The sequence below is a fragment of the Lycorma delicatula genome, chromosome 2 (genome assembly GCF_047948215.1).
Source record: "Lycorma delicatula isolate Av1 chromosome 2, ASM4794821v1, whole genome shotgun sequence".
Lineage (NCBI taxonomy): Eukaryota > Metazoa > Arthropoda > Insecta > Hemiptera > Fulgoridae > Lycorma > Lycorma delicatula.
In genome coordinates, this window is record NC_134456.1 from 169,278,232 (window position 1) to 169,295,116 (window position 16,885).

Genomic DNA, 16,885 nt, shown 5'->3' on the forward strand with positions numbered 1-16,885 from the left:
TTTCGAGAAATGTTTCATTTCACATTTTTTTAAATTTTATTTTTATTTAAAATAAAGGTAGGTCTACAAAAAACTCTTCCTGTATGAAAAAAGTCATTCGTTAAAAAAATCCCTTTCGGCACGCCGGAAGGCGGAGGTAGATTTCACCAGTGCTATAGTAGGGGATAAAAAAAATTTGCACCTTAACGTTAAGAAAAACTTCAAATTTACTCAATACAACAATGGTTGCATGTGAAAAAATATTTCACATGTTTAGCATACGACGAGCCCCATCTTCTTACAATTCCAGCAAAATTTTGGTCATCCCTACCGTAAGGGTTGGTCATATCAAAAATTGTTTTAGACAAAAGTTTTAGATAATGTTTAGAGAACTAATGACCACGGTAAAGCGATTCGATACTGAACCTATTAAGGGAGGTATGATTTTTTTTGTCTTCGAAACCTCATTTTTTCCACCCTCTGGGCCAGTTGGTTGGTGATATCAAAAACCTTTCCCTAGATAGGTTTTAGGCCCTTATTCAAAGAATAGTAGGAACTTTAAACGAATTCCATGATTTAGTTTAAAAAAAAAAAAATATCGCTATAGCTTTCTTATTAAGCCCCCTCATTTCCACCCCCTCGGTCCGATATTGCCCATTAACGAACTCTACCGAGATTTTGGGTCACTATATTTTATGCGTAAATTTGAAAGTGAATGGCGCAAAATTACGGCAGTTATCGTGTCCACAAGAAAGTGAAATATATATTTAAACTTTTGAGCTGACGGTGGTTTTGGGGTCTGGGAGATGTGAAACCCAAATATATGTTGAAATTTTCCGGAAGTCGAATCATGGTACTCATTGCAATAGGTAGCTTTATTATGAAATCTTCCTATTTCGGGAAAATCTGAAAAAATTAAAAATTTTTAAATTTATTTTAAAATTAAAATTTCGGGAAATCTGAATATTGATAAAAGAAAAGAAAAGAAAAGTAATGCATAAAATCACCAATGCAAAACATAAAGACTACTCGTGAGTGTAAGTTAAGGTTACATGAAATGCAAGAATGTAGATTGTTTTATCCAAAATTTTTCATTTAATTTTTTTGAATTCTCTTTTGAATATTTGCTTGTTTATTTTTACGTTAATACTGAGGTTAAGATATAGAATTCAACGAAAAAGAAAAATATCTTTAAAACGTCCACTTAAACATTTTAATTAAAAGAAAGATTTCAATAAAATTACCTAACAGAATATAATTCTTTATAATTATATCTATCTATCTATATATATATATATATATATATATATATATATATATATACATATAAATGTTAAGTTCGTTTGTGTACGGCTTCAAAAACTCAACATGTTCTGCACCGATTGAGCTCAAATTTTAGCACGATATATAACCCGCATCAAAGATTGTTTTCATCTATTTTTAATAAATCTATCTATCTCTTTTTAATTTGTACAGTTTTTAATAAATAAGAGGTTAATAAATCAGATGGTAATGTAAACAAAGGAAAACCAATCAGCTCAATGCATGATGGCCGCTGTCAAACACACGACCAGTCACAAAGAGCCCGTGTGGCCGTTGCCAATGTAAACAAAATCACAACTGATTAAGTAAAAAATTTCTTTGAATTATATTTAACAGCTAAAACATCTGTATTTTATTAAAAAAACAAAAAAAAAAACACCAAAACAAAAAGAAAAACCACCAAGAAGGATGACTTACAGTAAATAAATTAAAACACCCAACTTTCTTATAGCCCAGATAGACTTAAGACTATGCAAACAAAAAAAGTCGAAATAACCAAATACACATAAAATAATATCCCTACATAATGACCAAAAAATCCTTTGTTAGGGTATTTTTTTACATATATATGACCAAACAATCGTTTTTTGGTCATTTAGCGTTCTTTGCTATGTAAAAGCAAAGAACAAAATTCACAAATAGTAACACTGAAACCACACAACTAAGTATTCGTTTTTTTTTTGTTTTTTCTAACCTCCGAAACCACCGTTATGCATTGCTTCAGATGATGATATGAATGATTTATAGCGTATGAAAATGCCATGCCTGACCGGGATTCTAACTCGGAACCACCGGATTAAAGTCCGAGACGTTACCACTCGCGCCACGGAGGCCGGCATACATATTCGTTAGGAGCCGAATAAAAACACGACTTACCAATATGGCGTTGTGTATCAAACCAATTTTATACGGACTACAATTACTTTTAATACGCGAAACCCTTTGCAATGATTGAACATTAACTTAAACCTCTTCAAAAATTATTCCTTTTGAACTAAGCCACATTTTTATATCATTGTTTTTCTATATCACGGCTGGAATTCTTTTCGTTTAATGATAAGAAGCGTTGTCGAAGACAATAACTGAATTCTCTTCCAAAGGACATAATACACCGCTATACTATTTCTAAATAATTCAAATTCATGTTTTTTTTTTTACGAATCGCGTTTTTATCAAAATTTCACCTTTTTCTCAATTGACCTGCGGGGTTTTGTTTTCTTTGGAGACCGTAATTCATTAGTAGATTCTTACTCGAGAATCACGTTGCACACTGAAGCAGCACAACTTCTACTTACGTTAGCAGTTTATTAACATCTGAAATCAACGGCGTTTGATTATTCTGCAATTTGTAAGCATTACTCTGCTTTTGTAAGCATTTAAAATGATGTGTTTTTTCGCACGACTTAAGGGCTTTTTTCGCAGCCTACAAATCTTTATATATAAAAATGTTAAGTTCATTTGTGTACGCTTCAAAAACTCAAAATGTTCTGCACCGATTGAGCTCAAATTTTAGCACGATATATAACCCGCATCAAAGATTGTTTTTATTTATTTTTCGCATCAGTTACATACCCGCGACCGCGAGAAAACAGTTTTTTTAACGGTCAGCTGTGTACCAGTGACCGCTCCATCTGCCGGAAGCGAGGGGAACACTCGCCGTACTAGATAACGACAACCGCAGTCATATGTGAAACAATACCTATTCCCAATTACATTGTTTATTAACAAAAAACAAAAAAGTATCCACGTGCATCTGATTCAGATTATTATACAATCTGAATTAAATATTCACTTTAATCGAGGTACTTTTGTGTGATCGTGTCGTGATTGAGCTGCGCCTTTCACCAAGCTCTGAATATATTAGAAAACGACCGACAGTGGGATATATGTATTAATGACGCGTGCAACACTACACATCCAAACCAAATTCGCGCATTATTCGCAATTATATTGACCGCTTGCTTCCCTTCATCTCCCACAGAGTTATGGGAAAGATAACGATCGCATATGGCTGAGGATATTTTGCATAGAGTACGCCTAGAAAATACCAATATGACCATGGAATTTACAGAAGGCATTTACAACGAAGCATTGATAAATATTGAAGACAAGTGCTTAGCTATTGCAAATAAAGTTCTTAGTCAATTGGGAATGCCAGCACCCACCCGAGCTGCGATTGCTTCATTTGATGTGGATTTACGCCGTGAACAGAGTTACAACATTGGTGATCTTCAGTCATATGTCCAATCAAACATTACCAAATTAACGCTTGAAAAGAAAGGCATTTATGATCGCATAATGCAAATGATAAATGACGGAGTTGGGGGGACCTTCTTCTTGGTTGCGCCAGGAGGAACTGGGAAAACATTCCTCATTAGATTGATTCTAGCAACGGTTCGATCAAAAAATGACAATTATCCTGCTGCGGAATATTAATCAGCCAAAACTCTGCAACGGCACGCGACTTGCAGTTAAGAAATTGATGAATAACGTAGTGGAAGCAACGATTTTAACGGAGCCTTACAAAGGTGAAGATGTCCTCATTCCTCGAATACCCATAATCCCGACCGATACATCATTTTACACAATTCCCAATTCGATTGGCATTTGCAATCACAATCAATAAAACTGAAGGTCAATCTTTAGAATTGTGTGGTTTAGATTTAGATGCGGATTGCTTCTCACATGGGCAACTGTATGTTGCGTGTTCCCGAGTCGACAAAACCAGATAGCCTTTATATATACGCAGACAGTGGAAAAACAAAAAATATTGTATGTCCACAAGTATTGCAAAATTAAACTTCTATGAAACGTATGCTTTGTTTTGTTTTTCATTTCTCATCCATGCAACCACAATGTTCCACAGCGAAGCGTGACGGGTAGAGCTAGTTCTTTTTATAATTCTTTTTAAGATAATGAAAACGAGAAAACACTGAATTAAAGAAAAAACTTGCGCTTTTTTATATATATATTGATATAAAAATGAAGTTTTGTTTGTTTGTTTGTCCTGTATGCGTTCCTATATCATTTATCCGATTGCGATAAAACTTTGGTGAGTTGTGGGCACGCCCGCGAAAGTTTCTGATTTAGTTTGTACCCACTAGATGGCGCTGGGGTCGAGATGTTTCGAAGAATTGTATTTATCGTCTAATTTGGCTCATATTCAGAATATGTGTTACTTACATAGAAAGAAATACCATTGCAAAAAAATGGACCCGCCAGATGGCGCTGGAGTTGAAATTTTAAAAAAAATTGAATTTATGGACCGATTTGGCTCATATTTAGAATATATATTAGTTACGTGAAAAGAAAACTTTTTGAAAAACTATACCCGCTAGGTGGCACCGGTGACGAGATATTTACGAAACAAACAAATATATAAACAGACTTTCTTCTTCTATCTATATAAAAGGCATTGTTCATATATGTGTCCGCTATAAAGTAAAAATCTACTGGACCGATTTACGCGCGGATTTTTGCAAAATGGTCCGCGTTGTCTGGAGAAGGTTTAAAGCTATTGACTATCCTCGATCTGACAAGTAGAAAGAATGTTAGGAGTATTTTGAATCGGCCTCTGTGTTTAGAGAGTATTTTCAATTAAATCCGATAGGTGGTGCTGTTTTGACAATTGGATTTATTTACATTCTGATTTTTATAAAGTGAAAGGTCAATTTTGTGAGGTTTCGTAATATTCAGTGTTTTTATATTTTATCAAACTTTCAATTGTGCTCATTTAATCTATATATATATATATATATATATATATATACTCAAATCTAGCAATAGCGAAGCCGTGCCAGGTCTACTAGTATATATATATATATATATATATATATATATATATATATATACCTTAAATTTCAAGTGAATGGTATTTTCGTACTCTTCATACTTCAAAGATTCAATTTCATCTCCAATCCCATCGTGCGACCAAAAGTAATACAGTACTTTTTTCGAAAAGCCAGTAAAAATAATTGTAATAGAATATACTCTTGTTTATTTAATTGTGCCTTATGTTTATTTAAAAATTATAAGAGAATGGAAAATAAAACAAAGAAAATAAAATAAAATAAAGAATTAGAAGTAGATCAAAATATTAAAAGGGGAGTTAAAAATAGTAACTATAATATAAATGTTATTACTTTTGCAAACCAATTGGTAATATTAGAAAAAAAACAAAGAATTAGCACAAAAAAATTAGAATTAGAAAAATACCCAAATAAGGATTACTCTACAAATCTCGTTTGAAAAAACGGAATTGTTTTCTAACTCTCTATCTAAAGATTTAACAGATAGAGTTAAAATTTCAGAAAACAAAGTTCTCAAAAGAGTCAATAAATTTAATATTTAGAGAAATCATAACCCGAAAGAGAATAGATAAAGAAACAATTAAATAGAAACAGATGGAATAAGCCCTTTTCAAGATCCGTGACATTTATAACAAAAACTTTTTATCTAAATATTTGAAAACTAGATATAATGAAATGGTAATTCTACCCCAACTCCTTACATGAATGTGAAGCTTTACAAGTTTTTTCTAATAAAGAAATATTTAGTTTAGAAAAGAAAATTCTAAGGAAAATATACGACCCAACATTAACAGAAGATTAACAATATAGAGTTAGAAGAACCATGGAAATTTATGAAAATTTAATAAAAAATAGAACAAACAATAAAGAAAATAAAGCTTAAGATTTTTTGGTCATATCTAAAATGGAAGATAGTAGACTAAAGAATTCAACTATTTTTATAAAAGAAACACCAAATCTAAACAGTTCACAGAGAATGAAAAAGATCTCAGAAGTTTAAGAATCACAAAAGACAAAATAGAAAAAAAAAATAGACGAATTTAGAAAATTAATTCAAAAAGAAGGTATCCAAAAATGGAAAAACAAACAATACCTGAAAGAAAATAGGCGAAAGAAAGGAAAAAATTACTTAGAATCAGAATGAGAATATTTTGGGAAAAAATATCCAAAATTATGCAAACGTAATCCTTAGATGGTCTGAACGTAAAAAAAGAAAATTAAAAGAAATTGTAACATATAACAAAAAAAAAAAAACTAAACTAAGACTTACGTATATAAAAATGTATATTAAATTTAAAAGAAATAAGCAATTTTTATGGGCATAAAACATTGTCTTTTTATATTTGATTTGTATTACTTTTTTTTTGGTTGGAAAAATAAATGATAAAAAAATATTAAGTTTGCGCAATTCTTTTAAACATTTTCCATTGATTTTCCATCGAGTATAAACTATCAATTTATTGTAATGATTAATTAGCAGTGTTGAATTTTTTTAAAATACATATAAGCTTCCTTATAATTTAATAGCCAAATGTAAATTAGTTTTCAGTCACCAGTTTGTTAAGTTAACGTTAAATTTAATTCTGGTGGAGGTTAATTTTAATTTACTAAAGTTATATGAACTATGTTTATATATAAATAAAAATAAACTGGAATTGAAATTGAAATTGATTGTAATAAAACTGTATTTTGCGGTTTCGTTATTTTTATTATTACTTTAATATAAAATAAGATTTATATTGTCTAAAGTTTTATTACATATTGAATTTTGAAAATAAAGTAAATAATGGGGTCGGTTGCATATTTTATCGGAGAGATATTAAGTTGGTTGTAGATTGTATTAAAGAAGGGGAAAAATGCAGAGTTAAACTTATAAAGGTTTGCTCTACTGAATATAAAAGTACCCACTCAGAAGTTAAGCCTATCGGCAAATTTCCAAGGATTATACACCATCTTTACTGAAAACGAAGTTGGAACTAGAATTATTGTGAAGAGATTTTTATTCGAATCTTCTCAATTGAGAATGTTGCAAAATATATTATGGTGTAAATTCATTCTTAAAAATTATGTTTGATTTTAATTTTTTTATTTTAAACGTTTATTTCAAATAATCTGTTGAAAATAGTTCTATTTAGTTTAGACTTCAATGTATATGTGAATATTTTCAAAATGTACCTATAAAATAAGTTTTATTAGGGTACAGCATTGCTGTTGTTTTAATTCTAAAGTATTAAATTAATAGTATTAATTATTATGATTAGTACTATTAGTATTAACTAAAGTATTAGTATTAAATAATTTTGTTCTAAATTATCTAATTTTAAAGTATTGCTTAAGTATTAATTTTATGGTCATTAAATACATATGTAATATATGAAATAAGAGCTACTGAATATTCATCTTGTTATTTTTTATGAATATTTCGTGCGTATCAATCAATCATATGTGGCAGTAATAATAAAAATACAGAGCGATAAAGCAGACGAATGATAGGAAATCCCTTCCACCTAACACTCAAGTTTTATTATTGGAGTTTTTGACATTAAACAAAAAATAATTTACTGTTGTATTGTCAGAATGGGAGAGATTTTAATTATATGATGCTCTTCCTAAAATGTGACTATTGAGGATATAGCAGCACATGAATATAAACGGATTTTCAGCCGTTTATTACTCACCATATTAATTACCTTTATTTTTCATGATTTTACTTAATATTGCTTTAAAAAGAATATGTAATCAGTAATTGGTAATCATGCTCTTTCCCGAAATTTTTATTTTGTTGTTGTAATCAATACAATACACTCATACCAATAAGTAAGCGGTCTTGTCTAAATATAACGTACGCTATGCAAGGAACAGTAGTTCGAACCATAGCGGTTCTGTTAAATTTATTTTTATATTAAAACAATAGAATAGTAGTAAATTTTATTTGCTGTACATGTTAACTACAAAAAACAGCATAAAAAAACTATTTTTGATTAATTCTTCATTTGAAATAGAATAAAAAAAAATTAAATATCCTAAAAAGAGGATCTCGATAGCTTCCATTGTTGAAATCTGTACAAAAAAACTACATAAAAGTAGTTATTGTCTGATAATCTTTTTATAAGCAGCCTATGTAAATTAATCTTAAGGAGTGATAAAGTAATACTTATTATTGGCGATTCTCGTGTATTTTTTAATATCATAACAAATTAACATTTAGTGTTAATGAAAATATGTCATGAAATTATCTAATAAAAACGAAATTATCTTAAATCAAACGGCTAGTATTAACATTACTACATATATATTTTTTTAAATCGAATACTTATGATTTCTGTTGCCCGTTTGCTTCCAAACACTATTATAAAAGTAGGTTATGTATGCGTTCGGACGTGTTTTTTCCGCTCCGCATTTCTGCTGTTTTCCTTACGGTTTTGTATTATAATTTAGATGTTTTTTTCCGTTTTTTGGTTATTGTTGTTGTTTTATGTTAGTGTTAGTTGTTTTGTTTGTTTTAAATTTTATTTTCAGGTGTTTGCCTAAAACCAAGGACTGTTTGCTTAGTTACCCATATGTTGGTAGTAATTTATTAAGTTTGTTTACATTCCTTTGTTAGTTTTGTTTCATTTTAGATTACTTTTATTTAATTTATTTTTTGTTGTTGTTGGACTATGACCAAGTCAGGTCCGCCCGAGGGTGCGTCCTCACCGGTTGATGGGATTTTCACTCCCGCTTCGAGAAGATGGTCCGGTGAAGGGGGGATTTTCGTGTTTTGGTTCGTGAGGTCCTATCGGATAGCAGCAGGACCGAATGCGCCTTTCTCCACCGGTTGCTGAGGAAGCAAAGAAGTCCAAGGCTGATGGTAGGGGTTCCTTGTACTCCTTGGAGAAGCCTCTGAATTTGAGAAGTGTGGATGTCTCCCGCGTGGAGGAGGGCTGACGGAGGGGAAGAGGAGTGCGGGTGGTGCAAAGAGTCTTAAACTCTGGAAGAGATGTTTTATTAATATGACTTTTTTGTTTAACCACGATAGGAAGTTAAGCTCTTTTGTGCGGCAGCATACGAATACAAAAGCAGAAATCATGGAGTGTCACATCACATCCTTAACTAGGATGTGGACAAGGAAGTGGACATACTATCAGCCTATGGTGCAACGCAGGTGGTCACTGTGGCTGTGCCGCCCATCAAGGACTGCTGGCGAGAGGCTCGGTATCCTTGCTGTCGGTTGCATGAACATGAACCCAGAGGTACGGCATGCAAGGCTTCACCTGCGACATGAAGATGCGGCGCTTGCTCAGTGCTGATGGGTATCTGTGGGCGACAGTCCCGTCCAGGAGGGGTGGGTAGCTTGGGCGTCCCGTCACCAATAATTGGACGGGAACTTCTTCGCAGCACCTCTGGAGAAGGGAATGTAAGACCGTAGCCCTGGTGGGGGATCCTTTTGGGGGTTCCTCATTAGAGGAAGGGCATTAAGACCGGAGTCCCGATGAGGTCTTTTGGGGTCTTCTCATTAGAGGCATAGCATATACTGCAAGACCGAGTCCCGGCTATCTGGGCGGGTTCTTGTGTTCTGCCGAAATAGTTTGAGGCAAGGGCATCCCCCGGAGATGAACTATGCTTAGATGCTGTTCCGGCTCTGGGGGGGGGGGGGGCAAGGTAAATGAAAGTGAACAAAAAAAAAACTATTATAAATAAACTATTATATATAAACACTATTTATTTACTTCTTGAATAATAGTGAATGACTACCTAGACCAGGGGTCGGCAACCTGCGGCTCTTTGGATGTGAAGCTGCGGCTCTTTAGTTCCATACGCAAATATTATTTATTTTATAAATCAAAAACTTTTAAAAATCGTACTGAATCGATTAACGAGGATTAAGCACCGATTCTATCGCTTTGCCACTTGTACTCGCTTTTCACCGCACCCCTCCCCCGTGACACGTGTCGTCACAGTCGTCAGTCCGTCAGAAGCTCTCGAATGACGCCGTTGTCGGATGTTTTTATGTAGGTTTTAATTCGCTTTCGACGCAAGACAATTTGGCGTCTTCACCAGTGCTTTGGCTGTGACGTATAATTTGTTGTTTCAAGTAAAAGAGTTAGAAGCGAATTATCCTCTCAAAGTTATGTATGTACATATATATAATAATGATAAAAAAACCGAAGTAAAGATAGGTAACGTAATAAGTATTATATTTTTAAAAAACATATATATATTTTTTTCCAAATAAGATACCTAACTACTTTTTTGAAGTCGATAAGAATTGCCAAAAAAGAAACAAAATACTACTGTTGGATATTACCGCGAAAGTGTTTTTATTAAAATATATATTTAATAACCTCCTCTATGAATCATGAGACCTTGCCGTTGGTGAGGGGGCTTGAGTGCTCAGGGATACAGAGTAGTAGGACCGATGGTGCAACCATATCGGAGAGGTATCTGTTGAGAGCCAGACTAAGGAATGATTCCTGAAAGAGGGCAGCAGCTCTTTCAGTAGTTGTTAGGGGCGTGAGTCAGGACGACTTAAACGGCCGTATCAACATCACTCAGTCCTCTGAGTACTGCGCAGCTGAAAGCAATGGAAAACTACTGCTGCTTTTTTTCCAAGAAAATGTGGCTCTCTGCATTTTCACATAGCAATAATGGAGGCGCCTTCCTTGGTAAAATATTCCGGAGGTAAAATAGTCCCCCGTTCGGATCTCCGGGTGGGGACTACTAAGGAAGGGGTCACCAGAAAATTAAAAAATAACATTCTACGAGTCGGAGCGTGGAATGTTAGAAGCTTAAAAAAGGTTGGTAGGCTAGAAAATTTAAAAAGGGAAATGGGTAGGACAAATGTGGGTATAGTAGGAATTAGTGAGGTTCGGTGGGAAGAGGAAGGCGACTTTTGATCAGGTGATTTTAGAGTAATTAACTCAGCGTCAAATAATGGGCAGGCAGGAGTAGGTTTCGTGATGAACAAGAAGTTAGAGAGGAGAGTGGAGTATTTCAAAACGCATAGCGATAGAATCATTGTAATAAGGATAAAATCAAAACCTAAACCGACAACGATTGTTAACGTCTATATGCCTACAAGCGCCCATGATGATGATGAGGTAGAGTGTGTATACGAAGAGATTGATGAAGCAATTAAACACGTAAAAGGAGATGAAAATTTAATAATAGTTGGAGATTGGAATGCAAGCATTGGAAAAAGCAAGGAAGGAAATATAGTGGGTGAATACGGGCTGGGCAAAAGGAATGAAAGAGGGGACCGACTTATAGAATTTTGCACGAAGTATAATTTAGTAATTGCCAACACCCAATTTAAAAATCATAATAGAAGAATATACACTTGGAAAAAGCCAGGCGATACTGGAAGGTATCAGATAGATTATATCATGGTTAAGCAAAGATTTAGAAATCAACTCGTTGACTGCAAAACTTACCCTGGAGCAGACATTGATAGCGACCATAATTTGGTGATAATGAAATGTAGATTGGGGTTTAAAAACCTGAAGAAAAGGTGTCAGATGAATCGGTGGAATTTAGAGAAGCTTGAGGAAGAGGAGGTAAAGAAGATTTTTGAGGAGGACATCGCAAGAGGTCTGAGTAAAAAAGATAAGGTAGAAAATGTAGAAGAAGTATGGGAGAATGTTAAAAAGGAAATTCTTAAATCAGCAGAAGCAAACTTAGGCGGAATAAAGAGAACCGGTAGAAAACCTTGGGTTTCAGACGATATATTGCAGCTGATGGATGAACGTAGAAAATATAAGAATGCTAGTGATGAAGAAAGTAAAAGGAACTATCGGAAATTAAGAAATGCTATAAACAGGAAGTGCAAACTGGTGAAAGAAGAGTGGATTAAAGAAAAGTGTTCAGAAGTGGAAAGAGAAATGAACATTGGTAAAATAGACGGAGCATACAGGAAAGTTAAGGTAAATTTTGGGGTACATAAATTAAAATCTAATAATGTGTTAAACAAAGATGGTACACCAATATATATAATACGAAAGATAAAGTCGATAGATGGGTGGAATATATTGAAGAGTTATACGGAGGAAATGAATTAGAAAATGGTGTTATAGAGGAAGAAGAGGAAGTTGAAGAGGATGAAATGGGAGAAACAATACTGAGATCTGAATTTAAGAGAGCATTAAAAGATTTAAATGGCAGAAAGGCTCCTGGAATAGACGGAATACCTGTAGAATTACTGCGCAGTGCAGGTGAGGAAGCGATTGATAGATTATACAAACTGGTGTGTAATATTTATGAAAATGGGGAATTTCCATCAGACTTCAAAAAAAGTGTTCTAGTTATGATACCAAAGAAAGCAGGGGCAGATAAATGTGAAGAATACAGAACAATTAGTTTAACTAGTCATGCATCAAAAATCTTAACTAGAATTTTATACAGAAGAATTGAGAGGAGAGTGGAAGAAGTGTTAGGAGAAGACCAATTTGGTTTCAGGAAAAGTATAGGGACAAGGGAAGCAATTTTAGGCCTCAGATTAATAGTAGAAGGAAGATTAAAGAAAAACAAACCAACATACTTGGCGTTTATAGACCTAGAAAAGGCTTTTGATAACGTAGACTGGAATAAAATGTTCAGCATTTTAAAAAAATTAGGGTTCAAATACAGAGATAGAAGAACAATTGCTAACATGTACAGGAACCAAACAGCAACAATAACAATTGAAGAACATAAGAAAGAAGCCCTAATAAGAAAGGGAGTCCGACAAGGATGTTCCCTATCTCCGTTACTTTTTAATCTTTACATGGAACTAGCAGTTAATGATGTTAAAGAACAATTTAGATTCGGAGTAACAGTACAAGGTGAAAAGATAAAGATGCTACGATTTGCTGATGATATAGTAATTCTAGCCGAGAGTAAAAAGTATTTAGAAGAAACAATGAACGGCATAGATGAAGTCCTACGCAAGAACTATCGCATGAAAATAAACAAGAACAAAACAAAAGTAATGAAATGTAGTAGAAATAACAAAGATGGACCGCTGAATGTGAAAATAGGAGGAGAAAAGATTATGGAGGTAGAAGAATTTTGTTATTTGGGAAGTAAAATTACTAAAGATGGACGAAGCAGGAGCGATACAAAATGCCGAATAGCACAAGCTAAACGAGGCTTCAGTAAGAAATATAATTTGTTTACATCAAAAATTAATTTAAATGTCAGGAAAAGATTTTTGAAAGTGTATGTTTGGAGTGTCGCTTTATATGGAAGTGAAACTTGGACAATCGGAGTATCTGAGAAGAAAAGATTAGAAGCTTTTGAAATGTGGTGCTATAGGAGAATGTTAAAAATCAGATGGGTGGATAAAGTGACAAATGAAGAGGTATTGCGGCAAATAGATGAAGAAAGAAGCATTTGGAAAAATATAGTTAAAAGAAGAGACAGACTTATAGGCCACATACTAAGGCATCCTGGAATAGTCGCTTTAATATTGGAAGGACAGGTAGAAGGGAAAAATTGTGTAGGCAGGCCACGTTTGGAGTATGTAAAACAAATTGTTGGGGATGTAGGATGTAGAGGGTATACTGAAATGAAACGACTAGCACTAGATAGGGAATCTTGGAGAGCTGCATCAAACCAGTCAAATGACTGAAGACAAAAAAAAAAAAATAAAATATTTAATAAATTACCTATTTTATTATTTATCTATTTTATAGCTTTTATTATTTAAAAATTACAGTTAAAATAATAATTATAAGTGTAAGTACCTATAAATTGTTATTTAATAAACCTATTTTCGAAAAAAGTTTGTGGCTCTTTAAAAACTTTGAAATTTTCTAAATTGTAATTTTTGACTCTTCTGACTCAAAAGGTTGCCGATCCCTGACCTTTTCTTTCTTTTTTTTTGTTTAGCCTCCGGTAACTACCGTTTAGATAATACTTCAGAGGATGAATGAGGATAATATGTATGAGTGTGAATGAAGTGTAGTCTTGTACATACAAGACTATGGTATGGTATGGTATGGTCAAGTTCAACCATACCTGAGATGTGTGGTTAATTGAAACCCAACCACCAAAGAACACCGGTATCCACGATCTAGTATTCAAGTCCGTGTAAAAATAGCTGGCTTTACTAGGACTTGAACGCTGTAACTCTCGACTTCCAAATCAGCTGATTGGGGAAGACGCGTTTACCACTAGACCAACCCGGTGGGTTGCCGACCCCTGACCTAGACCCATAAATATCCACTGCTGGGTAAAAATCCTATTACAAATTTTGTTCATTCCTGCTACTACTACATAAGAAGGAAATAAACGAGCTCGTTCGTACACATACAAAACTAATATACATACATATATACAGAAACAAAAAAATATGTATTTTTATTTTTGGGTCAAGTTTTCGTGAATAGAAACATTTTTAGAAATACTATTTTTATGGATAGGAGTGGAGTAACCTGAAAAATAACCATAAATGATTAAATATAGCCTTTTACTTTTATGTAGCCTCATTTAGAGAAAAATAATAAAATTCCATATCTTGCCGTGGGATCGTTTGAAGAAAAATTACCGTTATATTACTGCAATTTATCCATTACGTTTGATAAATAATGAAAAATTGATGTGTAAAATAAAAAATAAAATTATATATATATATATATATATATATATCCTTCTTTTGATATAAAATATTGCCTCAGAATCCGATAGAAATATTTTCAACCTGTTAAATGCTTTTACGATCGGTAAAGTAAGCATTTATAAAGTTCAGAATAATCTTTCTCATGTCTTAATGTTTGCTATGAAAGGTTTAGAAGCTATCCTTTATTCATTACTTTTGTTTATGGTTGTTATTTTTACAGAAAGAGTAAAACCTCGATAATGGGTAACTTCTTTTGATTAAAATGAGGGAAAATTTTACATTTTCTTGGTAAAGTTAAGAATAAACATTTTTAGATTATCAGCTGACTGGGAGACGAGATGGCTTTGGCTAGGATGTTTGAATCTCTTCGACACTGGTAAATTTTTTACTTTTGATTAGGTTATTTATTTCATTCAAACATTTATACGTTTCTACCTTTTTCCGTGTTAATAAGGAGGAGTTCAAGGTGAAGAAGGATCAGAGTATTTATTTTTACAAAATTTGATGAGGTTTTCTCCTCTAGGTTTAAAATTCAGGTCTCTCAGTTTGAGGCAGGCTTTGTATTATTAATATCTTATCAAATACAGGAACGGTGAAATTAGGAGGCTTAGAGCCTCAAAACAATTTCTAATATAGTTGTAATTTTGTAAGAAGTATGTAATTTTTATATAGCTTATATCACTAGCAAGAAGTAAGCTTATAAACATAGTAGGAATAATTCGGACCGGTTCATTAGTTTATGAAATTATTCCGGACAAAAAATAAATTGTCTTTTAATGTATTAATATAGAATTTTATTATTAATCAGGCAAAAATATTAAACAAAACAATAAAAATATATAAAATAGGAATAAAAGGTTTTAGTTTTTAGTATAATTCTTTCTTTTTTACCAAATTTTGCTTCTATATGACGATACAAAACGTAGAATATATATATATATATATATATATATAGGTTAATAGTAAGCTAGGACTTATTTTCTCATCATTTCATTTCCTTTTATTTCGTTTCGTAGTACGTATTCCATTACTGCAGTGATTTGTGAGCGCGAGCAGGTTTCCTAAGAACTGGCTATAAATTGGAACATTTAATTCCCAAAAGACAGTTTATATTACTTTCACAGCTTAAAACTTAAACATGTATCTTACATTTTTAAATTTAGTTTTTCTGAATTACTTAGGCGTAATTGTTTATAGAATGTTTTACATTTTAATAATTGTGCAGTGAATTGAACTTAACGAGTTTTTAAAAGATTTAATTTATAAAATATAATTTTTTTTTAAATTTTAAAGTAAGAAGTTTCTTTATCATATTGTATTTTAATATAGCTTAAATTTTTTTTTTGTTTAACATTTTTTTTTACAATCGATTATATTTTTTTTACGAACCCTTAAGTAAATTATATCACATATATTCATAAAAGGAATTCCCATTAAAGTTCTTCAAAATTATATACTTGTATTAACTAGTACAACTTAAATACCAGACATTTTTTTATCAATTATTATTGATTAAGAACATGATATATGATTTTACCTACTTCGACGTAATATACTAAAGAATTTATTTAAACTATAATAAAAAAGTTAGAGAAACATGTACACATACGAAATTTATTTCTAAAAAAAAGTATTGTTGGATGGATTACATCAAATCATACAATAGTATTATATGCCTGACTAATTACCGACTAATTGCTAGTTTACAGATGGTATAGACGTGAGTCTCGTAAACAGAGCAATATACAAAGCTATCTAATTACACTGTAATTACTGCGATTGTTATTGGCGTTCAATATTATTGAACATACTATAACAGGCTGTATTTATGTCTCTATGTGATCGGTTATTTGCAAGCATTGTCTTATAGTTTAATATTATTGTAGACATAGCAGCTTGCTGCTCTTACTTAAATTTTGAACCGCCAGATATAAAGAAATTTTAGTTTGCACCGATTATAGATTTATTTAACTTCTGTGTGAATACCATAGTATAATCTTACAATACGGGAAGTCTTAATATTGTATAATCTTTAATTTTTCACTTTTCCTCAGTTTCAGAATATTAGATTTATATTTTTGTTGATTAATTACATTCATAATTTCGAAAATATATTTATTTGCCGACTGAAATGTTTTTATTCCTTAACTATTTGATTTTTTCTTAAATGATGAAATATTTTGCAATTTTTATATTT